Raw genomic sequence first — 23,097 nt, 5'->3', positions numbered from 1 at the left:
TATTTATTTTTACACTTTCTAATGTAAACAGTGTTTTGTACTCTGATCCAACAGAATTGCATGAATCTCAAGATGATTTGGAAACTCTTGTTTATAGATCCCCAGCAGCGTAATGTGTAATCGCTGTGCCATATTGGTCCAATTTTTATAAACAGTTGTTTCATTAAATCCTTAAATTTGTACAAATCTTTGTCAGCATCATTTTGTGACACAGAAAGAGGCCGTTCAGCCCATCACATCCATATCAGCTTTTCTTCAAAATTTCCCTCATTTTTTTTCCATATTCTCCACACCCCCCACCCTCCTGGGCAGCGGGTTCCAGCTCATTCCCACTCACTGTCAGAATACCTCTGTCCTCACCCCTAACCTTAGCTTGTCATAACATCATCCCCCCGCCCACTTCCTTTGCACCATTCTCCCTCCACAAAGCTCCTCGAGGAGCCTTACTTCATTCCAAACAAGGGAACCCCAGAACTTGACTCAATGCTCCAGGTGTGGCCTAACTAGGGCCTTCTGAAGATTCAGTGTGTGAGGTGTGACCTGGGAGAGGGTTAGGGTTGACAGCTGGATGAGGGTTGGGGTTGTGGGTTGTAGGTTATGAGTCAGGGCAGATCTGGTTGGGTGGTTTTGCTGACTGGTGTGGGATAGTCTAGTCAGATCAGGATAGGTCAGAGGTCGGTCAGGTCAGTGTGGGCAGGGTCAGGATGCGTAAGGTCAAGCTGGGTAAGGTTAGGGGGAGCTGGCACTCGATCAGAGCAGGGGGATGGGAGAGTGTCAGACACACAGATGGACATTGACTGGGTTCAAGAAGCTAGAGCAGGTTTGGGAGCTCTCACATTTCCTGGGTCAATATGGAGGGAGGCCTCACCGCCCTGACCTTGGACTGTCAGAAGCCTCAGCTTTGTCAGGTCTTCCTGGGGACTCCATTATCCCGGCACATCCTGAGGCTCGGCCTGCTTTCTGCTGCTATGGTGATGGTCACCCACCAAAAGACTCGGCCAAAATCCTGATGCATCTTATCTGCAGATAGGAGGAATCAAATATATTACAGTCCCCTCACTCCCCACTTCCCCGAACCTCCAATGTCTTTCCCCTTTTGTGTCACTCTGTCTCAAACTTCGGAGATGCCGGTGTTGGACTGGGGTGTACAAAATTAAAAGTCACACAACACCAGGTTATAGTCCAACAGGTTTAATTGGAAGCACACTAGCTTTCGGAGCGACGCTCCACTACCACCTGATGAAGGAGCGTCGCTCCGAAAGCTAGTGTGCTTCCAATTAAACCTGTTGGACTCTAACCTGGTGTTGTGTGACTTTTAATTTTGTCTCAAACTTGTTCCCCTCCCCTAACCCCACATTCCAGATTGTGGATGGCTGGAACATTCCAGCTGACAGAGTAACTGCAGTAAAGTGTCACCATCGAATTAGAGAGGCCAAGCAGATGGAGTTACTGTGTGGAAAGGGTCCAGAGTTATCAATCCCTTGAGCCTCTCCAGACAGTAAGCCTGACTTGTGGTTTGGAAACAGACCATTCCTGCAGTGAGTCTCAAACCTAGCCAATACCTAGCCAAAGCCAACTTGCTGGAAAACAGCTGTGAATCAGGAGGTCACTCACAGCAAACATCAAACTGACCAAAAGCTGCCCATTGTTCCCAGCACTTTCCAAAACAGCTCGTTATCTACAGAGGACTGTCAGCACTGATGAGAATATTGAACGTGACAGGCCCTGAGCCAGCAGCAGATCATTACAGGCAGGAAAATTACATCCAGAATCAGAGCCAAACTCAGACAGTGTCAGTCTCATTGAACAGTGAACAGTTCCTCAACACTGTTACCATAAAAAGAAGTCAACAAGAAAATACAGGAATCCAGGTCCCAGAATCTGAGAGACTCTGAAATTGTTAAATATCATGAGCATTCAGAGCACAATCCATACTCCTTTCATTGGAGACATTCTATTCAATAATACAGCAGTGAAGGGGAAGAAATATGTTTCAAAACTGGAACAATTCAAACAAGTAAAACCAAAAGCAATAATAATTTCTAAGACGTGGTTACGCTATGAGAGTCCAGGTTACTGACTGCTCCACTATTCAATGAGATCACAGTTGATGGAATCATGAAGTCATACATCACAGAAACATACCCGTCAGTCCAACCCTGCCTTTTTTCCCAAACCCCGTGAGACAACGTGCTAACCACTGAGCTACTATGCCACCCTCTATCCTCTAGCAACTATTTAATTAAAAATAAATGTATATTAAATTAATTTACAACTAACTAGATGGCCCCCAGTGTTGAATTCTCATTAAAAAATACTGAATAGAAAATTGTATAAATAGCAGTCTATGTCCTGCCTAAATCCCAGCCCTGCACCAAAGAACAAAGAAACGTTACAGCCCAGGAACAGGCCCTTCGGCCCTCCAAGCCTGAGCCGATCCAAATGTACTGTCTAAGCCTGTCGATCAATTCCTAAGCATCTGTGTCCCTCTGCTCCCCACCTACTCATGCATCTGTCCAGACGTATCTTAAATGAATCTACCGTGCCTGCCTCTACCACCTCTGCTGGCAATGCGTTCCAGACACCCACCACCCTCTGTATAAAGTACTTGCTGCGTGTATCCCCCTTAAACTTTCCACCTCTCACCTTGAAAACGTGACCTCTCATTATTGAATCCTTCACCCTGGGAAAAAGCTTGTCTCTATCCACCCTGTCTATATCCTTCATGATTTTGTAAACCTCAATCAGGTCCCCCCTCAATCTCCTTTTTTTCTAATGAAAACAATCCTAACCTACTCAACCTCTCTTCATAGCTAGCACCTTCCATACCAGGCAACATCCTCGTAAACCTTCTCTGCACCCTCTCCAAAGCGTCCACATCCTTTTGGTAATGAGGCACCCAGAACTGTACACAGTATTCCAAATGCGGCCGAACCAATGTCTTGTACAATTTTAACATGACCTGCCAACTCTCATACTCAATACCCCATACGATGAAGGCAAGCATACTATATGCCTTCTTGACCACTCTATCCACCTGTGCAGCAACCTTCAGGGTACAATGGACCTGCACTCCCAGATCTCTCTGCCCACCAACTTTTCCCAAGGCTCTTCCGTTCATTGTATAATTCGCTCGAGAATTAGCCTTCCCTAAATGCATCACCTCACATTTGTCTGGATTGAAATCCATCTGCCACTTTTTCGCCCAACTCTCCAGTCTATCTATATCCTCCTGTATTCCTTGACAGTCCCTCATGCTTTCTGCTACTCTACCAATCTTTGTGTCATCTGCAAACTTGCTGATCATACCAACAGTGCCCTCTTCCAGATCATTTATGTATATTAAAAATAACAGTTGCCCCAACACTGACCCCTGTGGAACACCACTGGTCACCTTTCTCCATTTTGAGAAACTCCCTTCAACTACTACTCTCTGTCTCCTGATGCTCAACCAGTTCTTTATCCACCTAGCTAGAACACCCTGCACACCATGTGACTTCACTTTCTCCATTAGTCTACAATGGGGAACCTTATCAAACACCTTACTAAAGTCCATGTATATGACATCAACAGCCCTTCCTTCATCTAACAACTTGGTCACTTCCTCGAAGAACTCTATTAAGTTGGTAAGGCATGATCTCCACTGCACAAAACCATGTTGCCTATTAATGATAAGCCCATTCTTTTCGAAATATAAATAGATCCTGTCCCTCAGTACCTTCTCCAGCAACTTTCCGACGTCAGACTCACTGGTCTGTAGTCACCTGGAATATCCCTACTACCGTTCTTGTACAGGGGGACAACATGAGTAACCTTCCAGTCCTCCAGCACCTCACTTGTGTTGAAGGATGCCACAAAGATATCTGTCAGGGCCCCAGCTATTTCTTCTCTCGCCTCCCTCAGCAACCTGGGACAGATTCCATCCAGTCCTAGGGATTTGTCCACCTTAATAACCTCTAGCCTACCACTCCACTCTATTCCCAAAATCCCAACCCTGCACCACTCCACTGGCCTCAATCCCATTGTTCAAAAACTTTGGAAAGGTTAATGGAATTGGACGGTAAGATAGAAAATCACCCGATCATTATTTACCAATCACAAGCTGTTCTGTTCAAAATATAACATTTAAACTTGAGGTGCAAGCTTTGCACAGTCAGAAAGCAGCTATCCAAGAGTGGGGAGAAGCGACAGAGACAGCAGACCTAGGGGAATGAACAGTGCTCTCTGTGGCCAGGATCAGGAGTTCTGCATGGTGCCCGGGTTCAGGATATCTCACCTGGGCTGTAGAGGAATCTGGAGTAACAGGGGAAAGATCCAGCTGTTGTGGTCCACATAGGCCTCAAAGGGGCAGGTAGGAAGAGGAAAGAGGTTCTGCTGAGAGAATATGAACAGCTAAAGACTAAGTTACAAAGCTGAGCCAAAAGGGTAATAATCTTTAGATTACTACCTGAACTACTTGCGAGCTGTCACATGGTCAACAAGATTAAAGAGGTAAACACGTGGCTCAAAGATTGATGTGGGAGAAATGGGTTTGAATTCATGGGACATTGGAACTGGGACTAGGGAAGGATGAAGCTGTTCCAATGGGACGGGCTCCAACTGAATCATTTTGGGACCAGAATCCTGGGGAATTGCATAACTAGGGTCTGTGGTTAAGGCTTTTAACTGAACAGTAGGGGTAGGTTCAGCTGTATGGAAAATTATAGGAACCCTGAGCAGAGGTTATTAACATTTGCAGAGCAATTAATAGGACAGAGAATATGGAAAGGGTCAGGAAACTAACTTCAGGCACAGCAGGTGAAAGGATAACAATGAGAAGGGATCAGTCAATGTCAGACTGAGGGTGTTTTACTTAAATGCACACTGTGTGAACCAAGGTAAATGAGCTAAAAGTGAGATTAAAATTGGCAGGTAAATGGTTGTGGGTATCACAGAGACATGGCTGTGAGGGATGAGGAGATGGGACCTAAATATTCAAGGATACATATTTTATCAATAGGACAGGCAGATGGGCAAAGGGTAAGGGATTGCCTTGTTATTAAATTAAGTCAATAGCAGGAAGTGACATAGAATCACAAGGCATAGGATCTGTATGGGTAGAGTAGAGAAGGAAAGGAGAACTGCAAAGGAGACGGAGACAGGCCCCTAACAGTAATCAGGATGTGGGACAGGAAATAAATGAGGAGATAGAAAAAATATATTATTACAGAAATCATGGAGACTTCAATATGCAGGTGGACTGGGAAAATCAGGTTGGTAGTTGATCTCAAGAAAAGGAATTTTTGGAATGTATACAAGATGGTTTTTGGGAGGAGCTTATGGTGCAGCCCGCTAGCGAACAGGCAATTCCAGATTTAGTGATGCGATTTGGAGGATAATCTGACCTAATTAGTAAGTTTGTGGATGACGCAAAGATGGGAGGAGCTGTGGATAGTGAGGAGGATTGTCAGAGGATACAGCAGGATATCGATTGGCTGGAAACTTGGGCAGAGAAATGGCAGATGGAATTTAATCTGGATAAATGTGAAGTGATGCATTCTGGGAAATCTAATGTAGGGGGTAGAACCCTGAGCAGCATCAACATACAGAGGAACAAGGTGTACAGGTCCAAGTGTTACCACTCTTGGGGAACAAAGTGGATCAGGTGGTCAAGAAGGCTTTTGTGCCTTATGACCCTGACCCACTAGTTACCTGGTGAAGAAGCAGCGCTCCGAAAGTTAGTGCTTCCAAATAAACCTGTTGGACTGTACCTGGTGTTGTGTGTTTTTTTAACTTTGTCCATATGGGTATAGAGTACACAAATTAGCAAGTCATGTTGCAGCTGTATAGAACTTTAGTTAGCTCACAAATGGAGTATTGTGGATAATTCTGGTCACCACATTACCGAAAGGATGGGGAGGTTTTAGAGAGGGTACAGAAACAGTTTACCAGGATGTTGTCTGGTTTGGAGGGTATCAACTATGAGCAGAGATTGGAAAAACTTGGTTTGTTTTCACTTGAATGTCAAAGGATGAGAGGATTACTGTATACAAAACTATGAGGGTAGAGCAGTGGATGTAGTGTACATAGATTTTAGTAAGGCATTTGATAAGGTTCCCCATGGTAGGCTTATGCGGAAAGTCAGGATGCATGGGATAGTGGGAAGTTTGGCCAGTTGGATAGAGAACTGGCTAACCGGTCGAAGTCAGAGAGTGATGGTACATGGTAAATATTCAGCCTGGAGCCCAGTTACAAGTGGAGTTCCGCAGGGATCAGTTCTGGGTCCTCTGCTGTTTGTAATTTTTATTAGTGACTTGGAAGAGGGAGTCGAAGGGTGGGTCAGTAAATTTGCAGATGATACGAAGATTGGTGGAGTTGTGGATAGTGAGGAGGGCTGTTGTCGGCTGCAAAGGGACTTAGATATGATGCAGAGCTGGGCTGAGGAGTGGCAGATGGAGTTCAATCCTGTCAAGTGTGAGGTTGTCCATTTTGGAAAGACAAATAAGAATGCGGAATACAGGGTTAACGGTAGGGTTCTTAGTAAGGTGAGGAGCAGAGGGTTCTTGGGGTCTATGTTCATAGATCTTTGAAAGTTGCCACTCAGGTGGATAGAGCTTGTAAGAAGGCCTATAGTGTATTAGCATTCATTAGTAGAGGGATTGAATTCAAGAGTCGTGAGGTGATGTTGCTGTATAGGACCTTGGTAAGGCCACATTTGGAGTACTGTGTGCAGTTCTGGTCGCCTCATTTTAGGAAAGATGTGGAAGCTTTGGAGAGGGTGCAGAGGAGATTTACCAAGATGTTCCTGGAATGGAGAATAGGTCGTACGAGGATAGGTTTAGAGTGCTAGGCCTTTTCTCATTGGAACGGCGAAGGATGAGGGGTGACTTGATTGAGGTTTATAAGATGATCACGGGAATAGATAGAGTAGACATTCAGAGACTTTTTCCCCGGGTACAACAGAGTGTTACAAGGGGACATAAATTTAAGGTGAAGGGTGGAAGGTATAGCGGGGATGTCAGGGGTAGGTTCTTTACCCAGAGAGTGGTGGGGGCATGGAATGCGCTGCCTGTGGGAGTGGCAGAGTCAGAATCATTGATGACCTTTAAGCGGCAATTGGATAGGTACATGGATAGGTGCTTAAGCTAGGGCAAATGTTCGGCACAACATCGGGGGCCGAAGGGCCTGTTCTGTGTTGTATTGTTCTATGTTCAATGTTCTACGTCCTATGTTCTATGACAGGCATGGATGGAATGGACAGTGGGAGTCTTCTTCCCCAAGGGTAGAAATGTTAATAATTAGGGACGTAGGTTAAAGGTAAAAGGGGGTAAGTTTAAAGGAGATGTGCGAGGCACATTTTTTTACACAGAAGGTGGTAAGTGTCTGGAACATGTTCCCAGAGGAGTTGGTGGAGGCAGATACAATAGCAACTTGACAGATACATGAACAGGCAGTGGATGGAGGGATATGGACTGCATAGAGGCAAGAAGTGTTTAATTTAGATAAGTGTAATGTGCTGGTGCAGGCTTGTTGGGCTGAAGGGCTTTTTCTTGGGCTATATTGTCTTGTGTTCTCGCTGTTCTGTTATTAAGAATGGGATTGTGGAGTATTGGAAATGCATGTTAAAATAGGGCTGAGTCAGCATGGCTTCGTCAAGGGGAGTCATGCCTGACAAATCTGTTGGAATTCTTTAAGCAGCAAAAGAGTAAAGTTAGACAAAGGAGAGCCAGTGGACGTGATCTATTTGAATTTCTGGAAGCCCTTTGACAAGGTGCTACAACAGGAAGTAGCTCAATAAGATAAGAGCCCATGGTGTTAGGGGCAAGGTACTGGCCTGGATACAGGATTGGCTGACTGGCAGAAGACAGAGAGTGGGGATAAAGGGATCTTTTCAGGATGGCAGCTGGTGACTGGTGGAGTGCCAAAGGGATCTGTTTTGGGACCACAACTATTCACATTATACGCTAACGATCTGGCTGGAGGAACTGAGGGCATTGTTGCTAAGTGTCACCTATAGCTGACACAAAGATAGGTGGAGGGACAGGTAGTGTTGAGTACACAGGGAGGCTGTGGAAGGACTTGGACAGTCTGGGAGAGTGAACAAAGAAACTGCAGATGGCATACAATGTGGGAAAGTGTGAGGTTATGCACTTTGGTCAGAAGAACAGAGATATAGACTATTTTCTAAATGGTGAAATGTTTTGGAAATCAATGAACAAAGGGACTTATGAGTCCTAGTTCAGGAATTGCTTCAGGTTAACATGCAGGTTCAGCTGGCAAGTAGGAGGAAACTGCAATATCAGCATTCATTTGTAGAGGGCTAGAATGCAAGAGCAGAGATGAGGCTGGATAAGACTCTGGTCAGATCACATTTGGAATGCTGAGAGCAGTTTTGGGCCCTGTATCTAAGGAAGGATGTGCTGGCCTTGGAAGGGGTCCAGAGTAGGTTTACAAGAATGATCTTGGGATGAAGGGCTTGTCATGTAAGGAACGATTGAGGACTCTGGGTGTGTAGTTTAGAAAGATAAGGTGGGGGGGGGGAGGGGGTGTGAATAAAATGCTCAGAGTACTGAGAGGCCTGGATAGAGTGGACATGGAGAAGATGTTTTAACTAGTAGGAGAGATTAGGACCTGAGGGCACAGATGAGGAGGAATTTCTTCAACCAGAGGGTGGTAAATTCATCGAACTCTTTGTTGAGGGACCTCTGGAGGCCAAGTCATTGAGTGCGTGCAAGAAGAGATAGATATGTTCTTGATGAGTAAGGGGGTCAAGAGTTATGGGGAAAAGCCAAGAGAATGGTGTTGAGAAACATAGCTGTGGAGCAGACTTGATGGGCAGAATAGCCTAATTCTACTCTGATAATCGAATGGTGTTATGTGGCAAGGCTAAGTGCAGCTCCCACCATATTCCCCATGGACACAGGTCAATGCCCAGCAGTAGAGGCCTTTCTCAGCTGCACTCACTGTCTCCTATCTCCACCCTGTCTTAATTCCTGCAGTTAAACAACATATGTCTGCAATGTGAAACTAGCAGTGGTGACTGTTTCCCCTTTATCTATCCTGTGTGTTCCGTCCCAAAAGAATTCTAATAAATGTCTAAGGCATGATTTCCCCTTCATGAAGGGACAGGCTGACTTCTACCGGCTCATATTCCGTACTGACTCTCGGACAATGCAGCACTCCCTCAGCATTGATCCTCTGACAGTATGGCACTCCTTCAGCGCTGACCCACTGAAAGTTCGGCACTCCCTCAACACTGACCCTCCGACAGTATGGCACTCCTTCCGCACTGACCCACTGAAAGTGCGGCACTCCCTCAACACTGACCCTCTGAAAGTGCGGCACTCCCTCAACACTGACCCTCCGACAGTATGGCACTCCTTCCGCACTGACCCACTGAAAGTGCGGCACTCCCTCAACACTGACCCTCTGAAAGTGCGGCACTCCCTCAACACTGACCCTCCGACAGTGCGGCACTCCCTCAGCACTGACCCTCTGACAGTGCAGCACTCCCTCAGCATTGACCCTCTGACAGTGCAGCACTCCCTCAGCACTGACCCTCTGACAGTGCGGCACTCCCTCAGCACTGACCCTCCGACAGTGCGGCACTCCCTCAGCACTGACCCTCTGACAGTGCAGCACTCCCTCAGCATTGACCCTCTGACAGTGCAGCACTCCCTCAGCACTGACCCTCTGACACTGCAGCACTCCCTCAGCACTGACCTTCTGACAGTGCGGCACTCCCTCAGCACTGACCCTCCGACACTGCAGCACTCCCTCAGCATTGACCCTCTGACAGTGCAGCACTCCCTCAGCACTGACCCTCTGACAGTGCGGCACTCCCTCAGCACTGACCCTCCGACAGTGCGGCACTCCCTCAGCACTGACCCTCTGACAGTGCAGCACTCCCTCAGCATTGACCCTCTGACAGTGCAGCACTCCCTCAGCACTGACCCTCTGACAGTGCGGCACTCCCTCAGCACTGACCCTCTGACACTGCAGCACTCCCTCAGCACTGAACTTCTGACAGTGCCCATTCCCTCAGCTCTGACCCACTGAAAGTGTGGCACTCCCTCAGCACTGACCCTCTGACAGTGCAGCACTCCCTCAGCACTGACCCTCTGACACTGCAGCACTCCCTCAGCACTGACCCTCTGACAGTGCGGTGCTCCCTCAGCACTGACCCTCCGACAGTGCAGCACTCCCTCAGCACTGACCCTCTGACAGTGCAGCACTCCCTCAGCACTGACCCTCTGACAGTGCGGCACTCCCTCAGCACTGACCCTCTGACAGTGCAGCACTCCCTCAGCACTGACCCTCCGACAGTGCAGCACTCCCTCAGCACTGATCCTCCGACAGTGCCCGCTCCTTCAGCACTGACCCTCTGACAGTGCGGCACTCCCTCAGCACTGACCCTCTGACAGTGCAGCACTCCCTCAGCACTGACCCTCCGACAGTGCAGCACTCCCTCAGCACTGACCCTCCGACAGTGCCCGCTCCCTCAGCACTGACCCTCTGACAGTGCAGCACTCCCTCAGCACTGTCCCTCCGACAGTGCAGCACTCCCTCAGCACTGACCCTCCGACAGTGCCCGCTCCCTCAGCACTGACCCTCCGACAGTGCGGCATTCCCTCAGCACTGACCCTCCAACAGTGCGACACACCCTCCGCACTGACCCTCCGACAGTGCGGCACTCCCTCAGCACTGACTCTCCGACAGTGCGGCGCTCCCTCAGCACTGACTCTCCAACAGTGCGGCACTCCCTCAGCACTGACCCTCCGACAGTGCCCGCTCCCTCAGCACTGACCCTCCGACAGTGCGGCACTCCCTCAGCACTGACTCTCCGACAGTGCGGCGCTCCCTCAGCACTGACCCTCTGACAGTGCGGCACTCCCTCAGCACTGACTCTCCGACAGTGCAGCACTCCCTCAGCACTGACCCTCTGACACTGCAGCACTCCCTCAGCACTGACCGTCTGACACTGCAGCACTCCCTCAGCACTGACCCTCCGACACTGCAGCACTCCCTTAGCACTGACCCTCTGACACTGCAGCATTCCCTCAGCACTGACCCTCTGACAGTGCGGCGCTCCCTCAGCACTGACCCTCTGATACTGCAGCACTCCCTCAGCACTGACCCTCTGACAGTGCCCACTCCCTTAGCACTGACCCTATGACAGTGACCACTCCCTCAGCTCTGACCCTCTGACAGTGCGGCACTCCCTCAGCTCTGACCCTCTGACACTGCAGCACTCCCTCAGCACTGAACTTCTGACAGTGCCCATTCCCTCAGCTCTGACCCACTGAAAGTGCGGCACTCCCTCAGCACTGACCCTCTGACAGTGCAGCACTCCCTCAGCACTGACCCTCTGACACTGCAGCACTCCCTCAGCACTGACCGTCTGACACTGCAGCACTCCCTCAGCACTGACCCTCCGACACTGCAGCACTCCCTTAGCACTGACCCTCTGACACTGCAGCATTCCCTCAGCACTGACCCTCTGACAGTGCGGCGCTCCCTCAGCACTGACCCTCTGATACTGCAGCACTCCCTCAGCACTGACCCTCTGACAGTGCCCACTCCCTTAGCACTGACCCTATGACAGTGACCACTCCCTCAGCTCTGACCCTCTGACAGTGCGGCACTCCCTCAGCACTGACACTCTGACAGTGCAGCACTCCCGCAGCACTGACCCTCTGACACTGCAGCACTCCCTCAGCACTGTACTTCTGACAGTGCCCATTCCCTCAGCTCTGACCCACTGAAAGTGCGGCACTCCCTCAGCACTGACCCACTGACAGTGCAGCACTCCCTCAGCACTGACCCTCTGACAGTGCGGCACTCCCTCAGCACTGACCCTCCGACACTGCAGCACTCCCTCAGCATTGACCCTCTGACAGTGCAGCACTCCCTCAGCACTGACCCTCTGACAGTGCGGCACTCCCTCAGCACTGACCCTCCGACAGTGCGGCACTCCCTCAGCACTGACCCTCTGACAGTGCAGCACTCCCTCAGCATTGACCCTCTGACAGTGCAGCACTCCCTCAGCACTGACCCTCTGACAGTGCGGCACTCCCTCAGCACTGACCCTCTGACACTGCAGCACTCCCTCAGCACTGAACTTCTGACAGTGCCCATTCCCTCAGCTCTGACCCACTGAAAGTGCGGCACTCCCTCAGCACTGACCCTCTGACAGTGCAGCACTCCCTCAGCACTGACCCTCTGACACTGCAGCACTCCCTCAGCACTGACCCTCCGACACTGCAGCACTCCCTTAGCACTGACCCTCTGACACTGCAGCATTCCCTCAGCACTGACTCTCTGACAGTGCGGCGCTCCCTCAGCACTGACCCTCTGATACTGCAGCACTCCCTCAGCACTGACCCTCTGACAGTGCCCACTCCCTTAGCACTGACCCTATGACAGTGACCACTCCCTCAGCACTGACCTTCTAACAGTGCGGCACTCCCTCAACACTGACCATCTGACAGTGCCCACTCCCTCAGCACTGACCCTCTGACAGTGTGGCACTCCCGCAGCACTGACCCTCTGACACTGCAGCACTCCCTCAGCACTGACCCTCTGACAGTGCAGCACTCCCTCAGCACTGACCTTCTAACAGTGCGGCACTCCCTCAACACTGACCATCTGACAGTGCCCACTCCCTCAGCACTGACCCTCTGACAGTGTGGCACTCCCTCAGCACTGACCCTCTGATACTGCAGCACTCCCTCAGCACTGACCCTCCGACAGTGCCCACTCCCTTAGCACTGACCCTCTGACAGTGACCACTCCCTCAGCACTGACCCTCTGACAGTGCGGCACTCCCTCAGCACTGACACTCTGACAGTGCAGCACTCCCGCAGCACTGACCCTCTGACACTGCAGCACTCCCTCAGCACTGACCCTCTGACAGTGTGGCACTCCCTCAGCACTGACCCTCCGACAGTGCGGCACCTCCTCAGCACTGACCCTCCAACAGTGCAGCACTCCCTCAGCATTGACCCTCTGACAGTGCAGCACTCCCTCAGCACTGACCCTCTGACAGTGCGGCACTCCCTCAGCACTGACCCTCTGACACTGCAGCACTCCCTCAGCACTGAACTTCTGACAGTGCCCATTCCCTCAGCTCTGACCCACTGAAAGTGCGGCACTCCCTCAGCACTGACCCTCCCACAGTATGGCTGTGTGTAATATCTGCCCTGGGTGAATCAGCCCAGGATATTTTTCCACTTGTTGATTGTTCAGTTAGAATCCTGTGTGTGTTCAGTGAGATGCAGACTAGTCTGAGTGGGGACAGCTTTAATATCTGAATTGTTTGAGAGTCTGTCTTTTCGTTTATATCTATTTGTGTGATATAGATGCCTGAGGCTTTGCCGGTGTTGATTTTTCAGCTCTGCTTGACCTCAGGAAGCTGGTGGTGAGCTGTCTTCTGGAATGTCTGCTGACCGCATGCTGTGATGAGGTCAGGAGCTGAGTGCCCCTTGGGGAACCCAAACTGGGCGTCACTGAGCAGGTGCTGCTTGATAGCACTATTGATGACACTTTCCATCATTTTACTGATGATTGAGAGTAGGCTGATGGGCCAGGTTGGATTTGTCTTGTTGTTTTATGTGCACGATATAATTGTGCCATTTTCCATCTTGTCAGGTAGTTTCCAATGTTGTAACTGTACTGGAACAGCTTGGCAATGAGAGCGGCAAGTTCTGGAGCATTATTGCCAGGGCCCATCCTGATGGAATCTGTGAGATTGAATGTTGGAAAGTGAGGCATTTTTCCCACTTCTGGAGAAGTTATTCCAGTCTCTTGTGTCTCTGCTTCCTGGTGAACTGCAAACTCTGTGAGTAACATATTGTCCCATCAGGACTCACTGACTGTTTCTTACATTCCTGACAGTCCATAATTACAGGCTGCTCATTCAGCACCTAGTTTGACAGAAGCCTCTAAACCCATCTCAAATTTTCTAATTACTGTTTTTTCTGCATAATTCGAAAGTGCTCTTTTAGTGCAGACAGTTGAACACTGTCATCAGAGTGTGGCTTGGACCAGGAGCAAGCAACTGGAAATATTTCTTACTGACTCACTGACATAGATGGACCGAGAGACTGACACACTCAGAGATAGAGTGAGAGACTGATTTATAGACAGGTAAACTGAAAGACTGAGAGGCAGACAGACAGACAGATGAACAGACAGGCAGACTGTCCCCTGGTCAGATGGGAGACAGCGCAGACTCAGTGAGACATAGACAAGTCCAAATGCAGAACAAATGGAGTTCCTCCTTCCAAGTGACATGAGCTGAGACTTTATGCACATTTGTACACTTTTTGCTGCAGACAAAATAACCCCAGAATCTTCTGTGATTTCTTAGAGACTCGATAATTTTGTAAGATAACAAAATGATACAGAATAGATGAATAATTATCAACTATTCCAGTACCAATGCATTGAAAACCATTTTTATAATCATTGATGGAAGGTGGGTATAGTTGTCTGGACCAGCTTTCATCGTCCGTTCCTGGTTGCCCTTGAGAAGTTGGTGGTGAGTTGCATTCTAGTCGTAGAATCATACAGAACAGAAACAGACCCTTCAGCCCAACTCATCCCTGTTGACCAGGTTTCCTAAACTAAACTAGTCCCATTTACCCACGTTTGGCTCATGTCCCTCTGAACCTTTCCTATACTTGCACCTGTCCAAGCGCCTTTTCAATGTTGTAACTATACCTATATCTACCACTTTCTCTGGCAGTTTGTTCCATTCGCACACCACATTCTGTGTGAAAAAGTTAGGCCTCAAGTCCCTTTTAAATCTTTCCTTTCTCATTTCTGAAGAAGATGCTGGCAGACCTGCTGAGTTTTCCCAGCAATTTCTGATTTTGTTTTTGTCTGTAAACATCTTTCCCTGACATCTCCTTTAAAGTTCCCTCTTTACCTTCAAGCATTTGACATTTCCACCCTCGTGAACAGACTCTGACTGTCCATCCTATCCATGCCTCGAAGAATTTTATATACTTCTATCAGATTACCCTTCACGCTCTGATGCTGTAGTGAAAACAATCCAAGTTTATCCAATCTCTCCCAATCACTAATACACTCCAATCCAAGCAACATGCTGATAAGCCTTATTAGTAGCACCCTCTCCAAAGCCTCTACATCCTTTCTGTAGTTTGGCGACCAGAACAACGTACAATATTCCAAATGTGGCCTAAAGTTTTATACAGCTGCAACATGACTTGCTAGCTTTTATACTCAATGCCCTGACTGATGAAGGTAAGCATGCCATCCACCTTCTTACTATTTTATTCTCTGGTGTTGCTACTTTCAGAGAGCTATGGACCTGCACCCTAGGATCCCTCTGTATATCCAAGCTCCTAAGGGTCTGGTCATTTACTGTATCCTTTCATTATGCATTTGACCTCCCACAATGCATCACCTCACACTTGTTAGCCGTTTCTCTGCCCGACTTTCCAACTGATCTGAATCCCACTGTATCCCTTGGCAACCTTCCTCACTATCCACAACTCCAACAATTTTCATATCATTTGCAAACTTACGAGTCAGACCAGCAACAGTTTCATCTAAATAATTTATATATATTACAAACAACAGAGATCCCAACATTGATCCTTGCAGAATATCACTGGTCACAGATCTCCAGTCAGAAACACACCCCTTCACAACTTCTCTCTGTCTTCTGTGACAAGACAATTTCGTATCCAACTTTTACCAACTCACCATGGATTCCATGTGTCTTAACCTTCAGGACCAGATTATCATGAGGGACTTTGTCAAATTCTTGAGTAAAGTCCATGAGGATAAAATTCACTGCCCTGCTCTCATCAAGCAACGTTGTCACTTCCTCAAAAAACTCAATCAAATTTTTGAAACAAGACCTCTCCTGCATAAAGTCATGCTGACAAACCCTAAAAGATGTATTTTATATCTAAATACAAGTAAACCATTGTAAGAAATGGGGAAGTGTGTTGTTTTCGCAGATATAGCAAAAAGGTAGTGCTAATAAGCTTAAGTATAGTGCTGATAAATCGAGTATAAAGGACAGCTGCAGACAATAATTAAATCAACAAGCACTAGGGAAATGTATATAATTGTGGATAATTGGGTACTAACTTTAGTGCATAATTATTCGAGTAAATAATTTCTTTCATCATGATAGTTTAAATAATTTAGTCTCAGCAAAATAGCTGAGATAGCTGAAACACATAAACTAGGCAATTTCTGCTTTTGTTTCTGATTCCATCATCCATGTCCTTCTCCTTGGTGAATATTGATGCAAAGTACTCTTTCAGGACATCACCCACATCCTCTGGCTCCATGTTCTATCCTTTGTCCTTGAGCAGATCTATTCTTTCTCCAGCTACCCTCTTGCTCCTAATATATGTATAAAATACCTTGGGATTCTCCTTAATCCTACTTGCCAAGGATAATTCAAGGCCCTTGTAGGCCTCCTAATTATTTATTTAATTTCTTTCCCACTTCCTTTATACTCCTCAAGTGTCTTGTCTGATATCTGTTTCCTAAACCTTATATTTTATTTATGGGACCGCAATGATTCACTGGATGAGGGCATCATTGGCTGGACCAGCATTTATTACCCAGAGGGCAGTTAAGAGCAACTACATTGCTGTGGGTTTGGAGTCACACATAGGTGGGGATGGCAGATTCCTTCCCTAAAGGACATTAGTGACCCAGATAGGTTTTTCAAACAATTGACAATAGATTCATGGTCATCATTAGACTGTTAATTGCAGATTTTTATTTAGACAATAGACAATAGACAATACGTGCAGGAGTAGGCCATTCAGCCCTTCGAGTCTGCACCGCCATTCAATATAATCATGGCTGATCATTCCTAATCAGTATCCTGTTCCTGCCTTATCTCCATAACCCTTGATTCCACTATCTTTGAGAGCTCTATCCAACTCTTTCTTAAATGAATCCAGAGACTGGGCCTCCACTGCCTTCTGGCAGTGGAGGCCTTCCTGAAGAAGGGCTTATGCCCGAAACGTCGATTCTCCTCCTCCTTGGATGCTGCCTGACCTGCTGCGCTTTTCCAGCAACACATTTTCAGTTCTGATCTCCAGCATCTGCAGACCTCACTTTCTCCTCTGTCCTAAATGGTCTACCCCGTATTTTTAAGCTGTGTCCTCTGGTTCGGCACTCACCCATCAGTGGAAATATGTTTCCTGCTGCCAGAGTGTTCAATCCTTTCATAATCTTATACGTCTCAATCAGACCACCTCTCAATCTTCGAAACTCAAGGGTATACAAGCCCAGTTGCTTCAGTCTTTCAGTGTAAGGTGATCCTGCCATTCTAGGAATTGACCTCGTGAACCTACGCTGCACTCCCTCAATAGCCAGAAAATCTTTTCTCAAATTTGGAGACCAGAACTCCACACAGTACTGCAGGTGTGATCTCACCAGGGCCCTGCACAGCTGCAGAAGAACCTCTTTGCTTCTATACTCAATTCCTCCTGTTATGAAGGCCAGCATGCTATTAGCCTTCTTCACTACCTGCTGTACCTGCATGATTACCTTCATTGACTGGTGTACAAGAACACCCAGATCTCTCTGTACTGCCTCTTTACATAAATTGATTCCATTGAGGTAGTAGTCTGCCTTCCTGTTCTTGCTACCAAAGTGGATAACCATACATTTATCCACATTAAGCTGCATCTGCCATGCATCTGCCCACTCACCTAATTTGTCCAGGTCACCCTGTAATCTCCTAACATCCTCATCACATTTTAATTCAAATACCATCATATGCCATGGTGGGATTTGAACCTGGGTCCCCAGAACATTACCTGGGTCTCTGGATAACAGTCGAGACCCAGTGATAACAGCAATAGGCTATTGCCACTCCTGGCTTTTCTCCATTTTCATTTTGACTGAACATTCATTATCTCTCATCATCCAGGGTTCCCAAATCTTGCCATTCTGACCTTCAATCCTCACAAGAGCATACTGGTCCTGAGATCTGACCTTTAAAGGATTCCCAAACAGCTCTGGCAACTGTTCAAGACAAAATAAACAAGTTTTTATCGGCTTACTGTGGGTTTTACTGCAGAGAACAGAGAAAGCTCCTGAGTCGATGATGGTCTGAAGGTTTCTCTCGATCCTGTTCCAATCACCAAGCTGTACAGCTACCTGGGAACTAATCACATCGCTGTTGACAGGCAGAAGGCCTTTGTCATCAATAACTGATCACTACTCCACAGACCAATTAGCTATTTGTTTCTGGGTGAATTTCCATTTATACAAACCCTTGGTTCCAGCTCATCTGTGCCTTCTCCTCCCGCTGCTGGAACTAACAGCTGGGTAAACAGTCTTCCAATAAGCGTTGTGCAATTGATAAGGTTAATTAATGATCTCATTGTGAACGTGCCTCTTGAGAGAAGTGGCCACAATGAGATTTGAATTTAGACTCAGTTTGAAGGAGAGAGGTGTGGTTCCAATCACAAGGATATGGAAGCAAAGCTGTCGCAAGTTAATTGACAAAGTTGAAGCATGGTTCAATAGAAAGTAGCAAACATTCAATGAGCCTTTTCAGAATTCACAGAATAGTTGCATTCCAACGGGTAAGGAGGTCAGCCCGCTTGACTTCATAGAATATGAGATTCCTGATTGGGGCAGTTAATATGGTCCAATCAGGGAGCCCTGGCTGACAGATAAAAATGGTGTATATCAGCAATACCAGAGATGCTGACACTGATAGTTGACTCTGTATGAGGCTGTACTAAAGTCAAGGACTGCTCATGTGTAAATAAAGGGTAACTTGGTGACAGGATACCAGCCTCTGTGGAGTTATTTCACCAATGAGTAAAAATATTCTAAAAGACAGATCCACCATCCATTGATAATTTAAAACATTAAAGATAGTATCAAACCTAGATCAAATGGTGCAAGAGTAGTTGACCGGACAGAGACATAGAAACATAGAAAATAGGAGCAGGAGGCCATTCAGCCCTTCAAGCCTGCTCCACCATTCAATACAATGAAGGCTGATTATCCAACTCAGTCCCTTGTTCCACTTTCTCCCTCATACACGTTGACCCTTCCCCTGTTCCACTTTCTCCCTCATACACATTGACCCCTCCCCGTTCCACTTTCTCCCTCATACACGTTGACCCTTCCCCTGTTCCACTTTCTCCCTCATACACGTTGACCCTTCCCCTGTTCCACTTTCTCCCTCATACACATTGACCCTTCCCCTGTTCCACTTTCTCCCTCATACACGTTGACCCTTCCCCTGTTCCACTTTCTCCCTCATACACATTGACCCTTCCCCTGTTCCACTTTCTCCCTCATACACGTTGACCCTTCCCCTGTTCCACTTTCTCCCTCATACACATTGACCCTTCTCGCCCTCAGAACCACATGTAACTCCTCCTTGAAAACATTCAACATTTGGCCTCAGCCACTTTCTGTGGTAGAGAATTCCACAGGCTCACCGCAGTGAAGACACTTCTCATCATCACCGATTCATAAACTGTGACCCCTGGTTCTGGGCTCACCACCACGTGGAACATTCTTCCTCCATCTACCCTGTCTCGTCTTGTAAGAATGCTATAGGTTTCTATGAGATTCCCCATCATTCTTCTAAACTCCAGTGAATATAGTCCTAACTGATCTAGTCTCTCTTCATACATCTCATACTGTTTTTACTCTAGTGATGGAGAGGGATAAGTGTGCACTGCAGGGCAAGAGTTATAGCTGGGGGCAGGGAAATTATGATGCGGTGAGGCACGACTTAAGATGCGTGGCTTGGTAAAGTAAGCTTCAAGGCATGGGCACAATTGATATGTGGAGCTTGTTCAAGGAGCAACTATTGAGTGTCCTTGATAAGTATGTACCCGTCAGGCAGGGAGGAAAGGGTCATGTGAGGGAGCCGTGGTTTAATAAGGAATCGGAATCCCTTGTTAAATGGAAGAGGGCGGCCTATGTAAAGATGAGGTGTGAGGTTCAATTGGGGCGATTGAGAGTTATAAGGTAACCAGGAAGGACCTGAAGAGAGAGCTAAGAGCAGCAAGGAGGGGACATGAAAGGTCCTTAGGTGGTAGGATTAGGGAAAACCCTAAGGCTTTCTATAGGTATGTCAGGAATAAAAGAATGACTAGGGTAGGAATAGGTCCAGTCAAGGATAGTAGTGGGAAGTTGCGTGTGGAGGCTGAAGAGATTGGGGAGACACTGAAAGAATACCTTTCGTCAGTATTCAATCAGGAACAGGACATTGTTGTCAATGTGAGTACTGAGTCACAATTAATTAGAATGGACAGCTTTGAGGTATGTAGGGAAGAGGTGTTGGAAATTCTGGAAAGGGTGAAAATAGATAAGTCCCCCGGGCCTGATGGCATTTATCCTAGGATTCTCTGGGAAGCAAGGGAGGAGATTGCAGAGCCATTGGCCTTGATTTTTATGTCCTCGTTGTCTACAGGAGTAGTGCCAGAAGATTGGAGGCTAGCAAATGTGGTTCCCTTGTTCAAGAAGGGGAGTAGGGATAACCCTAGTAACTATAGGCCGGTGAGTCTCACTTCTGTTGTGGGCAAAGTCTTAGAGAGAATTGTAAGGGATAGGATTGATGAACATCTGGATAGGAATAATGTGATCAAGGATAGTCAGCATGGTTTTGTGAAGGGCAGGTCATGCCTCACAAATCTTATTGAATTCTTTGAGAAGGTGACTAAGGAGATAGACGAGGGTAAAGCGGTAGATGTGGTGTATATGGATTTTAGTAAGGCGTTTGATAAGGTTCCCCATGGTAGGCTACTGCAAAAAATACAGAGGTATGGCATTGAGGGTGAGTTGGAGGTTTGGATTAGGAATTGGCTGGCTGGAAGAAGACAGAGGGTAGTAGTTGATGGTAAAGGTTCATCTTGGAGTGCCGTTACTAGCGGTGTTCCGCAAGGATCTGTTTTGGGACCATTGCTGTTTGTCATTTTTATAAATGACCTGGAGGAGGGGTAGAAGGTTGGGTGAGCAGGTTTCCAGATGATACAAAAGTCGGTGGAGTTGTTGACAGTGGGGAAGGATGTATCAGGTTACAGTGGGATATAGATAAGTTGAAGAGCTGGGCAGAAAGGTGGCAAATGGAGTTCAAGTGTGAGGTGATTCACTTTGGTAAGAGTAACAAAAAGACGGGGTACTGGGCTAACGGTCGGATACTTGGTAGTGTGGATGAGCAGAGGGATCTTGGTGTCCATGTACACAGATCTCTGAAAGTTGCCACCCAGGTAAATAGTGCATATGGCATACTGGCTTTTATTGGTAGAGGAATTGAGTTCCGGAACCCAGGGGTCATGTTGCAGTTGTATAAGACTCTGGTGGGGCTGCATCTGGTGTATTGTGTGCAGTTTTGGTCACCATACTATAGGAAGGATGTGGAGGCACTGGAAGGGGTGCAGAGGAGGTTTACCAGGATGTTGCCTGGTATGGTAGGAAGATCGTATGAGGAAAGGCTGAGGCACTTGGGGCTGTTTTCATTGGAGAAAAGAAGGTTTAGGGGTGACTTGATAGAGGTGTACAAGATGATTAGGGGTTTAGATAGGGTTGATCATGAGAACCTTTTTCCACGTATGGAGTCAGCTATTACGAGGGGGCATAGCTTTATATTAAGGGGTGGTAGGTATAGGACAGATGTTAGGGGTAGATTCTTTACTCAGCGAGACGTGAGTTCATGGAATGCCCTGCCAGTAGCAGTGGTGGACTCTCCCTCTTTATGGGCATTTAAACGGGCATTGGATAGGCATATGGAGGATAGTGGGCTAGTGTAGGTTAGGTGGTCTTGGATCGGCGCAACATCGAGGGCCAAAGGGCCTGTACTGTGCTGTATTTTTCTATGTTCATGGGACATGGGACTCAGTGGCTTGGCCAGTATTTATTATTCCTCCATAATTGACCCGGAGGACTCTTAAACATCTGGGTCTGGAGTCACATGTAAGCCTGACCATGAAGGGATGGCAGTTTCCTTCCCAAAAGACATTAGTGAATCAAATGGGTTTTTCCAACAACCCACAATGGTTTCATTGTTATCATTAGACTTTTAATTGCAGATGTTGATTTTCTTTTTGCTAATTGAGTTCAATTCCACCATCTATCATGGAGAGATTCAACGCCAGGTCTCCAGGATAATGCCTTGCTGTCTACGTTAATTGTCTGGTGATAATATGGTGGTGTCTGGGACATTGTCTGTAAGATAGAACATAGAAAAATACAGCACAGAACAGACCTTTTGGTCCATGATGTTGTGCCGAGATTTAATCCTAATGTATGATTAGATTAGATTCCCTACAGTGTGGAAACAGGCCCTTCGGCCCAACCAGTCCACACCGACCCTCTGAAGAACAAACCACCAAAACCCATTCCCCTACATTTACCCCTTACCTAACACTACGGGCAATTTAGCAAGGCCAATTCACCTAACCTGCACATCTTTGGATTGTGGGAGGAAACCAGAGCACCCGGAGGAAACCCACGCAGACACGGGGAGAATGTGTAAACTCCACACAGAGTCACCCGAGGATGGAATTGAACCTGGGATCCTGGTGCTGTGAGGCAGCAGTGCTAACCACTGAGCCACTGTGCCGCGCATTATGTGAAATATAGTGACTTAACCTACACACCCCTCAACTCACTGCTATCCATGTGTATGTCCAGCAGTTGCTTAAATGTCTCCAATGACTCTGCTTCCACCACCACCGCTGGCAACGCATTCCATGCGTAAAGAACCTCCCTCTGATGTCTCCTTTATACCTTCCTCCTAATATCTTCAAACTATGACCCCTTGTACCAGTCAATCCTGCCCTGGGGAAAAGTCTCTGGCTATTGACTCTATCTATTCCTCTCATTATTTTGTACACCTTGATCAGGTCTCCTCTCTTCCTCCTTCTCTTCAGAGAGAAAAGTCCGAGTTTATTCAACCTTTCTTCATACGGCAAGCCCTCCAGTCCAGGCAGCATCCTGGTAAACCTTCTTTGCACCCTCTCCAAAGCCTCTGTATTTTCCCTATAATAGGATTCCATGAGTACGACTGTGTCAGGCTGTTACTTGACTCATCTGTGAGGTAGTTTTCCTAGTGTTGGCACTAGCTCCCTGATGCTA

Source organism: Chiloscyllium plagiosum, unplaced genomic scaffold (genome assembly GCF_037043375.1).
Source record: "Chiloscyllium plagiosum isolate Xiang-an unplaced genomic scaffold, Cpla_swu_hap1 HiC_scaffold_6, whole genome shotgun sequence".
In the NCBI taxonomy this organism is placed as follows: Eukaryota; Metazoa; Chordata; class Chondrichthyes; order Orectolobiformes; family Hemiscylliidae; genus Chiloscyllium; species Chiloscyllium plagiosum.
Note: the sequence above shows the minus strand (reverse complement) of the source record.